Below are 16,818 nucleotides of genomic sequence, written 5' to 3'. Positions count from 1 at the left end.
GGTATTTCTGGCACGCAAATCGATGCAAAACGGGAGAGATAAGAGAAGAAATTGGCAAAAGACTCGGCTGCCTTTGCATCCTATTTATAGGAGGCTGGAGCCTCGGAGTACGCGGGGTGTACGCCAGTACGCGGGGCGTACTGGTCCGAATGCATCACTGCTTACGTATTCGAAGCCACTTGCTGCGATGTCGACACCTTCGGAGTACGCGGGGCGTACCTCGGATCAGACTGGTGACTCCTTTGGATAATGCTTCCGAATTAAAGATTAAAAATAAATACAAATTATTTAATAAACTTTGGAAATTCATATCTTCTTCATACGAACTCCGTTTTTGACGTTCTTTATATCCACGGAAAGGTGAGACTACGCTCTACAACTTTCGTTTAGACTCCGTCGGCTAATTTTGACTTTTATTTTTATTATTTATTTTTAATAGGCCGGGACAGAAACTTTCGTTATAAATTCATAACTTCTTCGTTTGACGTCCATTCTCGCCTAACTTTTTATCGCTTCGATACCAACAATGAGATCTTCGATTCTCATTTAGATTGCTTCGGCTAAAAACCCCTCGATCTCAAATCGAGTATTTCAGGTTGTATACCGCTAAGTCGAAACTTCGAAAAATCATAACTTCTCATACGAAGTCAGATTTGGGCGTTCTTTATATGTACGGAATCCTTGTAACATATACTACAACTTAGTTAAGATTATTCATTCTAAATAATCTTTCATCAAAAATTCATTTTTGACGCCTAACATCTCTAAATTGACTAGCCCTGATCTACGGGCGTTACACTTTGTGACGTACAATTAAGACATACATACTCGACATGTATTTTCGACATAAATTTACGATTCAATTTATATGTCGTAATTCATATCATTTTGTAAATATTGACATACATTTATGACTTAAAATTATGACAAATATTTTTCACGTCATGATTTTTGACATAGTTTTATGACATACATTTGTACTGTCATGGTTTTACATTTTTAATATATATATATATATATATATATATATATATATATATATATATATATATATTATAAATTTGTACCAAATCTTTAATACAATTCTTAATCAAACTAAATTACACATTTAATGTCTAATAATGCAAAATACAACAACATACATATACAAAACACAATCCATTACACAAACTTTATTGTCAAATTCAAAAGCTTGTTCAAAATTCATTAAAAAGTAAATGTCAAATACATATAATCGGTAAATAAAGTTTGAGATATAAGGAGCCCATCCTTCATGCACCTTATCAAGATCAACAATTGTATATTCATTCTTCCCCTTAAATTGAGACAAACTAATATATTAGCAAAAAAAAAAAAAAAAACAATTAAACAATTATATACGTGAAAATTCTACAACAATTAAAGTCCATCAATTAATTAATAGATTTACTTAAGTCGTTATTCAACACTTCAAGTCCTTCGTCAACAATTGATTTCATGAACTTTAGAACATAATACCCACATTCCGTGTAACCTGGCTAAAAGGGACACTACAAGTACATAATAAACTGATTAGTCGAAAACTATAATATATTAACCAAATCCAATTGAAATTAAAGTTGCTGTTTGTGCCAACCAAAACATTTATCCACTAGACATTAATCATTTTATTTGATCCACTTTGTCTTGCATTCAAAAACAATGTTCTACAAAAAATGTGGATGAACTATATCAAAGAAAATAAATTAATGTTTCAATAATTTATATTACTTACACTTCAATCATCTGCTTCAAGTGTATCAATATCTAGAGGCCTTAGAGAATCAAGGTAATAGCAAGTTGTTGTTTGCCTTTCTAGTATTGCTAGCATCCAGTGGCCACTATAAACCCAAAAATCAAATAAAAATTAAGACAAATGGTTCTAAACAAAGCTTAAATACAAGAAATGGTAACTTATTTTCTATTTATTGATGGTAGGAAAGCTAAATGCAAGAAACAACAAAGTACATTACTATTTCCTACACTTAGGACATAAGAAGATTTATGTAATAAAAAGAGTATATTATGTCTTTTTTCAAAATCAAAATCAACTAAATTATGTTGCTATTTCTTGCATTTTAACCAAAAATGCATAAATACATGAAATAGCAACTTACTTATACTTAGCCAAATAATAACCAAACTACTTAACCCATTAAGTCATCCTATTTAGATTAATTCAAACAAAATCAAATGGATAATCTAACCCGAGATTGTAAGGCTTTAAAATGGTGTGGCTTTCCTTTCTTGTGGACAACCGACATGCTATAAGTCTACTTGATTCATCACCTTACATAAAGTTTTCCATACGCCCATCTTCAAAGATCGCACTCGGGCTCATGAAATAGATTCCATGATCTATTTTCCTCCATTCTTTATTTCTTCATACAAGTACCCATTAAGATAGAAAATATAAAAAAGTTTAGTAAATTGGTTAAATACACAAAATAAAGTAAAATGAGCACTTACATCATATAACTTGTTATTATAGCATGAATCAACTTATCCATTGTAAACACTATTTCAAAATCACCCACAGTTATATAGGAGTAACAATTAGATACATCAAACAAATTGTCTTCACATTGGATTTTTGTGAATATTTCCCTTGAAAGTTGTGTATCAACTGTATGTGAAGTTAATTTTAACACATGACTAGTTTCAAATATTATCTTTTTCTTTTTCATCTAGTTCTCCATGTAAATATAAGAAAATATTTTAGTAATATGTGATTTGTTGTAGTTTGTTATCGTTCCTTTTGCAGTAATGTTTGGCGCGGTATCAACAACAAGATAACAAGAATTATACTGCAAATATATAATGCTAGTTTAATTTTTCGAAATAAATAACAAGAAGATTGAAATAATGAAAGTGATTGAAAGTGGAACTTGATTGTTAGGAATACTTACAAGTAAATCTCCAACTGGCTCATTTTGAAAATCTTCATTGTTCGCACAACTGGCGTCTTAAGAAACATTGTTCACACACTCTCTTTTAAGTGTCTGCAACTTGTTTTCAAGTGTGTTAAATCATTGATAAAATTTCTTCTTCTTATTATCCATATAACTCTTTACGGTCTTGGGTAAAGAAAAGTATCGGTGTAGGGTTACATATTTACCTCTCCATAATTTTCCAAAATTTGCAGCTTATCCTATACATGTTATAATTTTGTAGCTCATCCTATACATGCAAAAGCTCATGCACGTGATGAGATCAGAGGTAAGAAAAACAATATAAAGTATCAAATGACAATTCATTACATTCCATCCAAGCAAACATACTTGTTGTTTCTATTTCTTTCACTTACTGTTACCTTTTGTATACCTTTTTGTCACTGTACTTTGAAATCATGTTATATTATTACATAATTTAAAAGTATTCACGTTGGTAAACCTTCATCTTATTTAAGCTTGTTTTAGAGGGAGTGCATACAACATAAATAAATGATTATTTTCTCCTATATAAAAAACCCACAGAAAGGAAGATTCAACAGGAAAGTATAAAGAATCGAAGACCAGGTTCTTCTAAACAAGTCCTATTTCTTTTTCAATTAATGCACAAAAAGAACTAAAAAAACTTAATAGAGAAGTCCATCATTGGTTGGATTTACTATCATTGATAGACACTCATGCAATATTTGTGTTTTTGGTAATAGAAAAAGTCATGTTCAGAGCAGTTAACAAAGTCGACACAAGTCGACTTTGTTTAGAGTAGTTAAAAAAGTTAACAAAGTCATGTTCAGAGTAGTTAATAAAATCACAGAGCAAGGTCGACACAAGTCGAGTTCATCTCATGGATTTGCAGATCCACCTAGAAAAAGAGAGGTAAAGAATGAATGGAATGGCTCATTCCATTACCTTGCTTATTCCATTCCCAATAGCAAAAAAAGACTTGATTTCGTTTTGGTGTGTTATGTTATGTAGGTTTGAGAAAAAGAGAGTTGAAGAGGAGTTGGAATGTGCAAGAAGAAGCATACATGTCTGAGCTTTTCTGTACTAAATAAATAAATTAAAATGGGAATTATGATTATTGAAATAACAACTTAGGATGGATGAATCACAGAGCACCTAAGATATTTGACCCTTATGTATCCTTTGAATGCTAAAAATTCATGAAATTCTCAAAGCAGTAAGCTTAAGGGGGTGTTTGGGATATCTTTTTTCCTTTAAAAGTCCTTTTTGCAAAAGGAATTTTTGTAAAAGGACTTTTTGTAAAAGGACTTTTACAAAAGATGTTCTTAATAATGTGTTTGGATTAGCTTTTGAGTAATTTAAGTGTCAAGGGGTTGAAAAGTTACAAAAAGACACGGATACCCGACTTTTCAAAATGCTTCTTTTCCTTCTTTCTCAAAAGTTGGTTTTAAAGGATATTTTCCCATTACCAAACATCTTTTACCTCATTTTTAACTTTTTGGAAAAGATAGGGGCCAAAAGTTTATTAAAAAGATAAAACAAACACCCTCTAAATCAAACTCGCTACAACTGTAAGTAACTACAAAATTTTGTTGTTCTTTATGTATTTGGAATGTAATATCTTCGATCAAGATACATCACATGTATTTTGATATGTGTCTATGATTATACACAATACCACCTCCATGACCGGATCCATCAGATATACGATGCATTAAATGGATAAGCTATTGTGATATTGTTTGCAATACTTGTTGGAGTGTCACTAATACCTTTGCATGGAATCACGTCTTAGATGCCAAATCCCCCACGTATTGCATGTTCCTGCATTTTATTTAATTATTAGTTTTATTTATTTTCCATTGAAAGAGTAACAATTAGCCCATCTTTCCCACTTCCTAGTTTTTATACATTTGCGTTGTTATATATTTGGATGTATTTTCATTGTTTGAAATGTAACGACCCAATTTTATCGGATGTAAAAATTTTGTTTTAAAAACATTACTTTAGAAAACACCAACAGTTAAAACATTGTTTAATCAAACCATAACACAACGTAGACCATGTTTAAAAGTCAAGTCATACAACCCATCAAAATATCATAGTACAAATCCCAAAGAATCTTGTAAATGCGGAAACCAGTATGTGTGCATGATGTGCCGCTACCGCGCCAGCTCCTTCCCCTTCGATGAAGAGGTACCTGAAATCAAAACTGTAAACTGTAAGCACAAAGCTTAGTGAGTTCCCCCATCGTACCACATACCATACAAACACATAACATACATACTGCCAGGCTATTCTGGGGTGCCAGACTACCCGGTACGGCCATTCTGGGGTGCCGTCCTACCCGTGTCAAGCCATTCTGGGGTGCTGACTACCCATGTCAAGCCATTCTGGGGTGCTGACTACCCATCGGTCCTAGCAACCGATCCTCGGGGACTGGTCCCCTCCTACTACCTCTACCGCATAACATAACAGGCCAGCATGCAAACATATCATCACGTACTGTCCGACATTTCTGGGATGTCTGACTACCCTTTGGTCCTAATAACCGAACTCTACTACTATCACATATAACGTATCATGCTAGCATATAACATAACAGGTAGTAGTAACCAAGATGATATCACAAAGACAATCATCTAACATACGACTCCTACTGGTGGGCCGGCATTGTGGCCTTGGACCCACCGCTACTGGAAGGTAACTCACCTCGAAGTAGCTGCTGATCTGATCGGGAACTGATTGCCCACTGCTGTTGCTGCTACTGCTCCGGAAATCCTCCGGCTGCAATTCCCCACAACGTACTCAATCAAACACTGCTAACTGCCCTTTGGGTAAAATGACTATTTTACCCCTGATCATGTCCTAAGCCAAAGTCAGAGTCAACTTTCAGTTGACCCGACTCGCCGAGTTGGCTCTCCAACTCGCCGAGTCCCTACCCAAACGTTTGCCTTGAATCCTGATCCTACTCGTCGAGTTAGGTGACGACTCGACGAGTTTGCCTTCTAACCGATATTCAAATCCTTCATCCTACTCGCCGAGTTGTATGAAAAACTCGTCGAGTTCATCCTCATCCGAAGAACACTTATGCTAAGACTCGCCGAGTTGTATGAACAACTCGCCGAGTCTGTTCTTGATCTAAGGAGATTGCCTTGAACTCGCTGAGTCAGGGCATTGACTCACCGAGTTCCTCCATAGATGAGTTCAGCTTCCAACTCACTGATTCACGCCCCGTGACTCACTGCACACTCGACACTATGAAAAGGGGATAAACTCGGAGATTTGCGAGCAGACTCGCCGAGTCACATGAACGACTCGTCGAGTCGTTGCCATGCACCCACTAAATATACAAATTTGCTCGATTCCAGTCCATGCCATTCACAGATCTGGACTTCTAGAACACGAATCACACGTAAAGTTTCCAACTTTACGTGTAGATATTCACCCATAAGGGTTTTAGGGTTCAAAATGTACTCAAGAGGGTAGATCTAGGGTCTTCATGCAATGAGGGTCCATAAAGGCAACAGATCTGAGCTCCTGGAGCTCAACCATGCCTAGATCTAAGGGCCAATCAGCCTATAACGAGATAATTTGCACATACAAACTTGGGGATTGGCTCAAGAATGACTTTCATGAAGTAATAAGCATAGAAACAGGGGAAAACGGATTATACCTCAAAGGAACTGCTGAAAGAGTGCAAAGATGCCTGGATCCTTTCCTTCCTCTTGATCTACTTCCCCTTCTTGCCTCAAAACCTTCAAGAACACATACAATAGCCTCAAAATCTCAAGGAACAAGCTTAGAAGGAGGGTTGGGAGCTCTGGGGAGTGAATGGGGGCTGGCCTGGGGCGGTTATGCTGTTTAAATAGGGTGCAAACCCCTGAAACTTAGGGTTTCATCCAACAGCGGTGACTCGCCGAGTCCAGAATATGGACTCGCCGAGTTGCCAACTTAAAATGGTCCCGGGTCCCGTCCTTACTCGGCGAGTCTGACCTATGACTCGCCGAGTCCAAGGCAAAAAGAAAGAGAATACTCAAATAAGATTAACGTACCAGGAACCAGGTGCTACATGAAAGAAGAAGAATTATTAGTAAAGTTTCTATGTTATATATTCTTATTTCTTATGGAGATTAGCCATCTCAAATAAATCTTTATCAATTGGTGCTTTCATACCCGACCTTGCAATGCCTCCCCATCACCATTCACCATCAGAAGATCAGTCTTTTGCCTCCATTGCCAACCAATTGGCTCCACTTGTTGCTATAACTATCGCCAACAACAACCGCCTCAATGACATCATCACCAAGCTAACCGAGATCACTAAAATCCTCACTACCACATATTTATCAAAAGCGAAAATATGGGGGCTAAAATGCTTCCACAATCGCCGCCAACACCGCCACCAACATCCCTATCACAATCATTGATGCTGACAACACTAACATCTCCATCGTTAGAACTGCAAACACCCCACCTTCACCAATCCAATTGAAGATACAACCGTCGTCACCCTTATCACCAAAGGAACCGCTCCCACAACTGCCATTAACAACTACTTATGAACATATTCGAAATCTCAAGCTATTTTTCCGTCTATTCGACTAATAACTTCCCACCATCTTTAATCTCAGTTTTACTTGTTGGAACTTTAGGATGAGGTCAATTTTAAGGGAGGAGGAATTGATATGTGTCTAGGGTTATACACAAGGCCACTTTGGCCGGATCCATCAAATATACTATGCATTAAATGGTTAAGCTGTTGTGACATTGTTTGCAAACGCTTGTTGAGTGTCACTATACCTTTGCATGGAATCACGTCTTAGATGCCAAATCCCTTACGTATTGCATGTTCCTGCTTCCACTTCTTTTGGATTTTATTTAATTATTAGTTTTATTTATTTTCCATTGGAAGAGTAATTTATGGTTATCCCATCTTTTCCACTTCCTAGTTTTTAGACATTTGCATTGTTATATATTTTGATATATTTTTATTTGTTTGAAAGAAAAAGAATTATCAGTAAGGTTTCTATGATATTTATTCTTATTTCTTCGGGAGATTAACCATCTTAAATTGGGCTATCTTGGACATTAACCATCTCGTATCGGTCTCTATCATATTTGGTGCATTTACGTTTAATTTTTTAACAACCTCAAATTGCTCTGGCTCAAATATGTGCAGCAAAGTGTTGTAACATAATTCAAACAAAATATCAATAATATCATCATTTCCACACATATTTAAGTTTCTAATTAGGGTATGTCCTTCTATGAAGTCGCAACTACAAAGAAAACTAAGTAGAAAGGTTTATCATAGGCAGGACCGGTCCTGAAAATTCAAATGCCCTGGACGAACCGGGAAAATAAAGCCCTTAGATCTTAACGTGGAACGAATTAAATTACATAAACTATTTTTTTTAAACAACGATAAAATTTATAGCAATAAAAATAGCAAAATCATAGTATTTTAATGAATACCGACTAGCTGTTCCGGACAAAATATTTTATACCGCACCGCAATTTCACTAAAATTATAATTTTTTTAATAAAACGAAGATTTTAAAGGTTATTTTGGTCATTAGTAAAATGTGACAAAAATCTACTATTCTCCTTCAACCGTTGAACGATTCCCTATTGATAACTAGAAGTCGTCACTATCATTATCTTTTTGGAAGTCATTATAAATTAGTAAAACAAATAGATACATAGTGTATTAAAACTCAATAAAGTAATTATTTTTTTAAAATTTTACTTAATAGTTTAATAAATATTACAAGAAGAATCTTGAAATTTTTGTTCTTAGTGGATTAAAAAAAAAAGAAAAAAAGACACGAGAATTTAGTGGAGGCAACAAAGAATGTTTAACACAATTTAAAAAAAGAAAATGACAAAAATAGCCATTTACACTAATTACATTACAAAAATAGCCAAAAAAAAATCGGAATTACAAAGTTAGCCCACAATTTCGCAGATGGAGATGCCCCATCTGCGAAATCAGCATCTCATCTGCTAATGTACAAGCACCTAAAGCACAACTATGCTTTAGGTGCTTGTACATTCGCAGGTGCTTTTAATTTTTTTTCTCTATATATAGGGGTAAAATCGCAGATGGAATAGGTCCATCTGCGATTTACTCTCATTCTATCTGCGAATTTGTGGTTTTTTTTTGTTTTTTTGTTTTTTTAGGTTGACTATGAAATGAATTGGTTTGACTACGAAATCATGTTGCTATATAAAAAGTTTTGTAGAAAATTATCATTTTGGTTGTTATTTGTTTAGGAACTTTCTCTAAAATTTGCTCAAAAAATGATTGAATATTTGGTTTGTCTTGTAACCGGTGGGAGATGGCAAGTTAATGGAACTAATCTGGAATACATATGTCCACAGGGAGGTATTTCTGAACTTGCTTTGATATTTTCTGAGTATATTAGTTATACTGATTTTGTATGTTTGGTAAGAAGCAAAATTGGTTTGTTAGACAAATATAGAATTAGTCTTCGTTTCCACCATCCTGAATTAAATTATTATATAGCTATAGTTGAAGACATGGATGTTAGAATGTTGATAAACGTAATCAAATGTAGTGGAGGAACGGCTGTGAAAGTGTTTGTGGTGGTTGATGAAGTTGAGGAGGTTAATGGGGGTGGTGAAATTGGAAACCAACTTGTTGGTAATTTATGCAGTTATAAAGGGAGCAACGATCCGATAGGTACTTTTAATACTCCTAGTGTACCTCAGTTTCACAGTGTTGCTGAAAATGTTAATGTTAGTTATTCACCTATTCACTATGTGGATCCTGAGAATTACAAGTCTGTTGGTGATGATGATGTTGGTACATATCTTAATCATGTGGGTGGTCGTTGTGATGATGTTGCCGAACAAGAAGTTAAAGTTATGAATAGGCGTGTGGTAGATAAAACTAAAAACAAAAAAATTTCAAGTCAGAAAAATGAAAAAAATCATGTTTACGGGCATTATGTTGATGTTGGTGATGTATGTTTAGATATAACCGAGCTACAAAGCAATTCCGATAGAGATGAGTTGGGTGATGAAGTTAAAGCTAAGTTTCCCGATAACCTTTTTCACGGTATGCCCCCTGTACCAGCATGCCCAGTTGATATTAATGAAGATATCCCAACACAGATGGTAGACATGAATCTTCAAAAGATTCAATGTGAGAGTATATTTAAGAACAAAGAACTTTTAAAGCGGTGTATTGGTAAAAAATGTCTTCGAGAAGGTTTCCAGACGAGGACAAGTAGATCCACCAAATCAAGGTATGAAGTTGTGTGTGTTTCGAAAAATTGTTCTTGGTTACTAAGAGCAAAAGCAATCACTACTAGAAAAACAGCCTTTTACGACGCTCATTGCGCGTCGTAAAAGGCTCAGACGACGCGCAAATGCGTGTCAAGGAAGGCCCTGTCATAAAGAGAGACGACGCGCTTTTGCGCGTCATCTATAGACGACGCGCATTTATGACGCGCAATTACGACGCGCGTTTACGACACGCAATGCGTATCAATAAAGGCTCTGTCATAAAGGAAGACGACACGCATTCTCATGTCGTAACCTTACGACGCGCGTGTTAATGACACGCAATGCGTATCAAGAAAGCCCCTGTCAAGAAAGGCCATGTCATCAATGAAGATGACACACATTTTTGCGTATCATAAATTTTAATGTTTAAAAAAAAATATTATTTATAGATTTACTAATTTTCAAATTAAATTTGTATTTAATGTCTCATAATATAAAATAAAATATCATATACAAAAAATACAATCCATTGCATAAAATTTAATGTCATACAAATAATCGTTTCATGGAAAGATAAAACAAATCAATAGTTGTAACAAAAATTTACAAACTAATTAGATACAAGAAATATAAAAAAATATACCCTCAAATGCTTTTCAAAGTCTAATCTCCATGTCAGCTCTTCAACTCACTTCTCCATTTTGTCCTTAGGTTCTCTAAGGGCTCCAGTATCTCTTGCAGTTTCAAAGGCACAAAGAAGAACAGAACGTGATATTATTTTGCCACCTAGATGTTCTTCAGTGATGTGATGAGAATCATACCCCTTCAAAGGCACAACAAGTAGCCAATAGCACTTGTTATGTCAAGCACAAGCACAGATAGAAATATACCACTTTGAGTAAAATCAGTGTAAGTAAAGACTAGAGAGAAGATAACAACACATACCAAGTGATGGAGGCATTTTTGCAAAGTGAACGACCAAGTCATCTACGAGAAACATGTCTAAAACTTCCAAAATCTTCTGTGTACCCATATCCCTCTTCTTTTAAAGTTTCCAGAATGTTTAGAATGCTCTCCTTGCCCTGTTATTTCAAGCATCAGGGGAAAAAAAGTCACAAAGTAGTAGAAAGTAACTATATTTATTGAAGAGTATCATGTAAACTTGTATGAAGTACCTCTTTAACGGAATGGTGAAGAACTGAATTCCTTCTTCACCAAAAGCTCACGTTCTTCTTTCTAACGATCTTTTAAACGAGAGCTTCTTATCCCTGGTAACAAGGACCTAGGCACCCTGCCATTAAAATACATTTAAACAATATTACCAATTTACCCCTCGTGATATATTTGGAATAACTCTTTCTAGCTTCATATGTCAAAAGACTTAGAAAGATTTCCAGCTCACCTTGGAATAAATGATATGGTCAGTAAGTAAAGCAGCTGTTGATGTGAAAGCATAGAAAGAAACTTCATGGCAGCTCTGTGACTGCAGCCTCTTTAGCTAGTGAAAGCCAATTTAGGGTTCCAAAATTAGCAGCTTCCCCACAATTGAAACCTTTAAAGACAATGGTTTGATAATAGAGTCTATAAAAATATAAATATATCCAACCACAATATATATATATATATATATATATATATATATATATATATATATATATATTTGCAAAACATCACTATGGTTGAATCCTATGTGGTAAGCCCTTGGAAAGGTTATTACAAATTCACCAGGGTTCTGTACTAACCTGCAATCATGAAACAGAAGAAATTTTTAGTAGAATGTCCCAAATCTCAACATGTTTTACACAATTAGTTTGAGATTTTCCAAAGGCAGTTGACAATGTGAAGTGCAAGGCATATAAGCATGGATTTTGAACAAAGAAATAACACACCTGCAACATGGAATGCCAGATGCAACAACAGTTTCGGGTGATAGAAGGGTAGTCTTTTCGCCCAAGAGTGTTAGAGAGGCTGTTAAACAAAAATGGCAGGAGCTTTATGTATTGATAAAGAAGTAATTTGAAGCCCTAGACATTCCATGTTGACAAATAGTCATTATATAAGTTCGTTTTTTTGTCTTAGAAGTGGTTTAAGAAGGTGAGAGATGCATATATTATAGCAGATATTTTTATATGCATTACAATGATATAATCAAGAGTAAGCATTTTACATACCTAACCGATCTACACCTCCACCATAAGCCTTTGAACGGATTACTTCCTCAAATGTGAATGCATAATCCCTAGGGACTGCATACCAGGTCTTGGGAGAGCCAATGTGGAGGAAATTTAAGTTATGAAGCTCATGATCTCCTACCAGGTCTTGGGAGAGCCATGCAAACCAGCTGAATAACATGCCAATGTATACCATGGATTTTGGTGCAGTCCACTTAATATCGAATCTCCTACGATATAAGAAAAAAAACTATAATCGAATGAGATAGATGTTTGTTTCTTTAGTTACTTTCTGCTTAAAGAGAAATAAATTAGATGTGGCTGAAGTCTTACAAAAAAGGCATTGGAATTTGAAACTAAACATACTTGTAGACATCAAGCATGTCCAAAAATATGAGTGTTATCATAGAAAAAAAGTAGAATCATTGGGAAGTAGATTAAGACAGGCTCTTGGTATAACCCATTAAGTCATTTTGTCCACATTAAGTCAAAAAGGAACAGCCATGCCATGTATAGTTTGTTCAAATTAAGTGATTAACTCATTAAGACCACTAAGTCAAAAAGATTCAACCCCTAAGTTATTATTATGTCCAAGTTAAGTAAAAAAGAATCAACCCCTAAGTCATTATTATTGGTTGATGCTGTAGTTGTGCTTTGTGTTCAACCTAAACCAATTTACACGCCATATACAAACATTTGTGTCAGGCACGAGTGCTATTTGTGCATAAACTTCATCTGTTTCTGGTTCAGCCTGAAAAAAATGAATCCATAACTAAATTACTTAAATACCCAAATATATTATGAGTATTAGTCTCTGAAAAGACTAAACTATCCTCACTAACTTACCCGAAGGTGAACATTCATCACTTTACATGGTAATTTGGCTGGTAAGTTAAATGATGGGAGTTACTGGTCTAATCCTTGATGCATGGAAGCCTCAAGCTGTAAGAATAACCAAAATTATGTGTCATTGCATGTGGTCTTGAATTAAAAAGAAAAGATTCACATGAAAGGTAGAAAATGAAGTCTTGAAAGAAAATTGAATAACAAACCTGTTCCATGTGGCCTTGAGGGACATTGACAAGGGGGCCAGCACAAGCATGCCACAATTCTTTGTATATGGCATCACCAGAGGATCCTGAAAAAAATTGAGTATTATACAAACATATGTGAATTATTGGATTGATATGTATATGTGTTTGATACCAATTTTTTAAAAAGATAATTAGTTATAACCTGATTGACGCCCTCCAGGAAACTGAGTAGTAGCAACATGTGCCATGAAGAAAACAATTTGACAATGGCATAAAAATCAGCTTTTACCTTCCCATCAATTTTGTTGAAATAAGACTTACAGTAGGTCCCTGCCATATACGCATTATATAAAAAGTATGTAACTTTTAATTTCTATTTATTAACTATTATTATTTCACTTTTTGTAAAAAAAAAAACTAAAGAAAGAATAAGGAAAACACAATCAAACCTGCAACGTAATTGTTCACTATCTTTTAATAGTGCATCAAGATAACGTGCTAATTCTCCTTTTGTAACACCAAACTCTTTATTCCTTAAGCCTTCGAACCTGAAAACAAGATCCAAAAAAAGATAAACATGTATGTTACTATAATTTTAATTGTCATCATTATTATTGTTGTTATTGAAAAGTACAACTACAAACCTCTTGTGCACCCACTTTAATTGCACTTTGCCAACTTTTAGGCTCAACACTTACTGTAAGAGTAGTGACTGTGCATACTTCACGTCCTGAGTCACTATCATCTAACTCAATATCATCTAACTCAATGGATGTAAATGGAGGGCTAAAACTCTGTAAAGTTACCTTTTTTATTAATAAAAGATTTTCACAAAAGAAAAATAGCAAATCAATTTCAAGAGATACACCACCTTATATCTTGAGTTGATCCGAAAATGAAAAGTTGAAAGGAATATGTTTTGACTCTGTTCACAGGAATCTGTAAAAGGGTAAACACGTAATGTTGACATTTCACTTGGTGGATAGAAATGTTGACTAAATGCTAAAAGTTAACCACAAAAAAGAAATCTCGCATTCAGAGGAAAAAAGAACTTTTGGCACCTGATATCCATGAAGCCCTTATTTAGGCAGGATCTTTTTGCAGGCAACCTTCGGATCATAACTATAAAGAACTAATTCAAGTTACACACACATTGATAATGAGATCATTGATTAGTTTTTAAGCGAGGAGTTGTGTTAATATGTCTTTACTTACTTGTCACTTTTAACCTCGGGAGCAAGAATGTTGAATCTTGTAACAAAATCAGAAAAACTCTTGTGAGTAGGACAGCCAGCACAACTGATGTGAATTGCTTCTAGAACCCCCTTAGCAATAAGAAAAGAAAATTTATTACATGTTTAATGAATTTACTATTAAAGGTTAATATATATATATATATATATATATATATATATATATATATATATATATATATATATATATATATATATATATATATTTCAAATCTCATCAGTGCTCACCCCACAACGTAATTGTTGCATAATGTTGACATTCTCAAAGATGTCAGGCTTAAGAAAATTATTTGGATTCACACATCTGATGGAGTGGGGTTCTGTGCAGTTCAAAGTTTCGATCAACTGCTGAAGTTGTAACTGCATGCATTAACAAAAAGATCATATCAACTTATGACCAACATAACATGACATTAAGGAATTTTTTAACAAAAAAAACCCTACCTTGAAGCGAGAACCAGTCGATGAGAAATTAGAAGATTTGTTTGATAATTTGGTTGTCTACTCGGCCAATAGAGGGAAAAAGCCTGATATAAAAAAGCACTTGGAAGAAGTCAACATATCTTGATGTTCCGGAACAACATAATCTTTGTGCTTGTCCAGAAATTGCTTAGATTGATATTGAACCTGAATACAAACAGAAAACACATATAATTAGAAATAAGAGGCTTTGATATTCAAATTACCTCTCCTTCATAATGAGAAATGGTGAAACCAATGCAACGCAGTTTTGGTTTCAAAAACCGTTGATGAGATTTGAATGTTTGATAAAGCTTCTGTGAGAATGTTTCATGATTCTACTTAGGCTCAGATTACCAGTCAAATAGGCAGGAAAAACATCAACAAAGTCGCCAGAAACTTCGGCTTCTTCTCTTATATTGTCTGATCGGTTCTCTCTATGTTCTATAATTATCTTGTCAACAAAAACATTAACCTTGGACACCAAATCTATGCACCTCTTCCTCACCCCTTGGAAGTCATACCAGCTTACAACTGGGAAATGGTCACTCCAGTTGAAGATTCCGAGAAGCTCATATCCTTCACTGAATAGCTTCTCCAGCACATATCCATCACCAACATGGAAGTCATCATAGGATTTTCCGAATACGGACATCATGACGTTGTTCAGGGAAGAAAAATGAAGGATCTTTTTCACCTCAACGATTCCTTCATGTTCCATGGATGATGAAACTTGATCCACCATTTCAATCCTATATTCTCTCTGAATACCCCGAACCTAGATACCCTTTTGGGGCTAAACAAATGGGTGGCAGATATTCTCCTGAGGTTCCTCCAGTAATCACCATATGGAGCAAAACCCATGGCACAGTGGAACAATAGCTCATAAGCAGACTCTTTCACTGGCCTATCAGCAAAAGCAGAACTTGAAAGTATTTCTTTGGCAGTTTCTGGGTGGCTCAATATGATGAAATGTGTGAAGCCTATAGAAAATGCCATTAGAGGTTTGGCATTAAAGGTTGTTGAGAGCTTAGCAAGGGTTCTGTGTGTTAGAAATGATGTAAAGGCAAACACAAGGCCTAAAATGGGGAACCCAGCCGGTCCAAGAAGGACTATGAAATAGAACTTACATGACCATGAACCATGTTGATACATGATCTCCTTGCCTTCCTACTCTACCAAGAAGCTTTGTAAAGCAAGAAATAAATTAAAATGTGATTAACAAATCTGAAAGTATATGTTAAACTTATGTAAAGCCTTAAAACACAATATTGACACTAAGTTACACTTACCTGATTATCATATCAATTCTTCGGGACTCATGTAAAGATGCTCCAGTGACATGGAGACCACCAAGCCGTTTGACTTCCAATCCTTCATGAAAACAATGAATTTCACATTCCTTTAGAACCGATAAATATGCAATTGCAATGCAAGGACCAAGAGGGTAAATCGTACCTATCTAGGGCTTCAATAGTTCATAGATGGCGATAGGGAGAAGTTGTAAAATCCTTAATCTCCTTGTAAGTCCAACATAGGCAGAATGTAACGAGCTCTAAATTTTAGTAGTGTAAGCGCGAGGATCTGTAAATGGTTGGATATTAAACGAAGGCTTGTAAACTTGAGCAATCATCGCAGTCTCGGTGAGGTGAGGTGAGCTCAAGGTTGCCGGCGGGAAAAGGTGAGCGGAGGTCGTCGGTGGAAAGAGGTGAGC

The 16,818-nt window shown here is 35.2% G+C and overlaps 1 long non-coding RNA gene and 1 pseudogene across 2 annotated transcripts; both read right to left on the bottom strand.

Moving 5' to 3' along the window:
- Window positions 1-11,703: 11,703 nt before the first annotated feature.
- LOC145051289 (uncharacterized) lies at window positions 11,704-12,494 on the bottom strand. 2 transcript variants are annotated; one of them, XR_013683508.1, is made up of 3 exons: window positions 12,359-12,494; window positions 12,077-12,155; window positions 11,704-11,739 (listed from the first exon to the last, which is right to left on the bottom strand). It is a non-coding gene; the product is annotated as an uncharacterized LOC145051289 (long non-coding RNA). The 2 variants fall into 2 exon arrangements; XR_013683509.1 differs by lacking the exon at window positions 11,704-11,739 and adding an exon at window positions 11,860-11,929.
- A 1,425-nt stretch (window positions 12,495-13,919) lies between these two features.
- LOC145049889 (cytochrome P450 78A5-like) lies at window positions 13,920-16,103 on the bottom strand (annotated as a pseudogene).
- Window positions 16,104-16,818: the final 715 nt, after the last annotated feature.

Source organism: Lactuca serriola, chromosome 5 (genome assembly GCF_051521515.1).
Source record: "Lactuca serriola cultivar US96UC23 chromosome 5, Lser_US96UC23_V15, whole genome shotgun sequence".
NCBI lineage: Eukaryota > Viridiplantae > Streptophyta > Magnoliopsida > Asterales > Asteraceae > Lactuca > Lactuca serriola.
The sequence above is the reverse complement of the archived record's forward strand: the minus strand, read 5'-3'. Positions and strand labels throughout refer to the sequence as shown.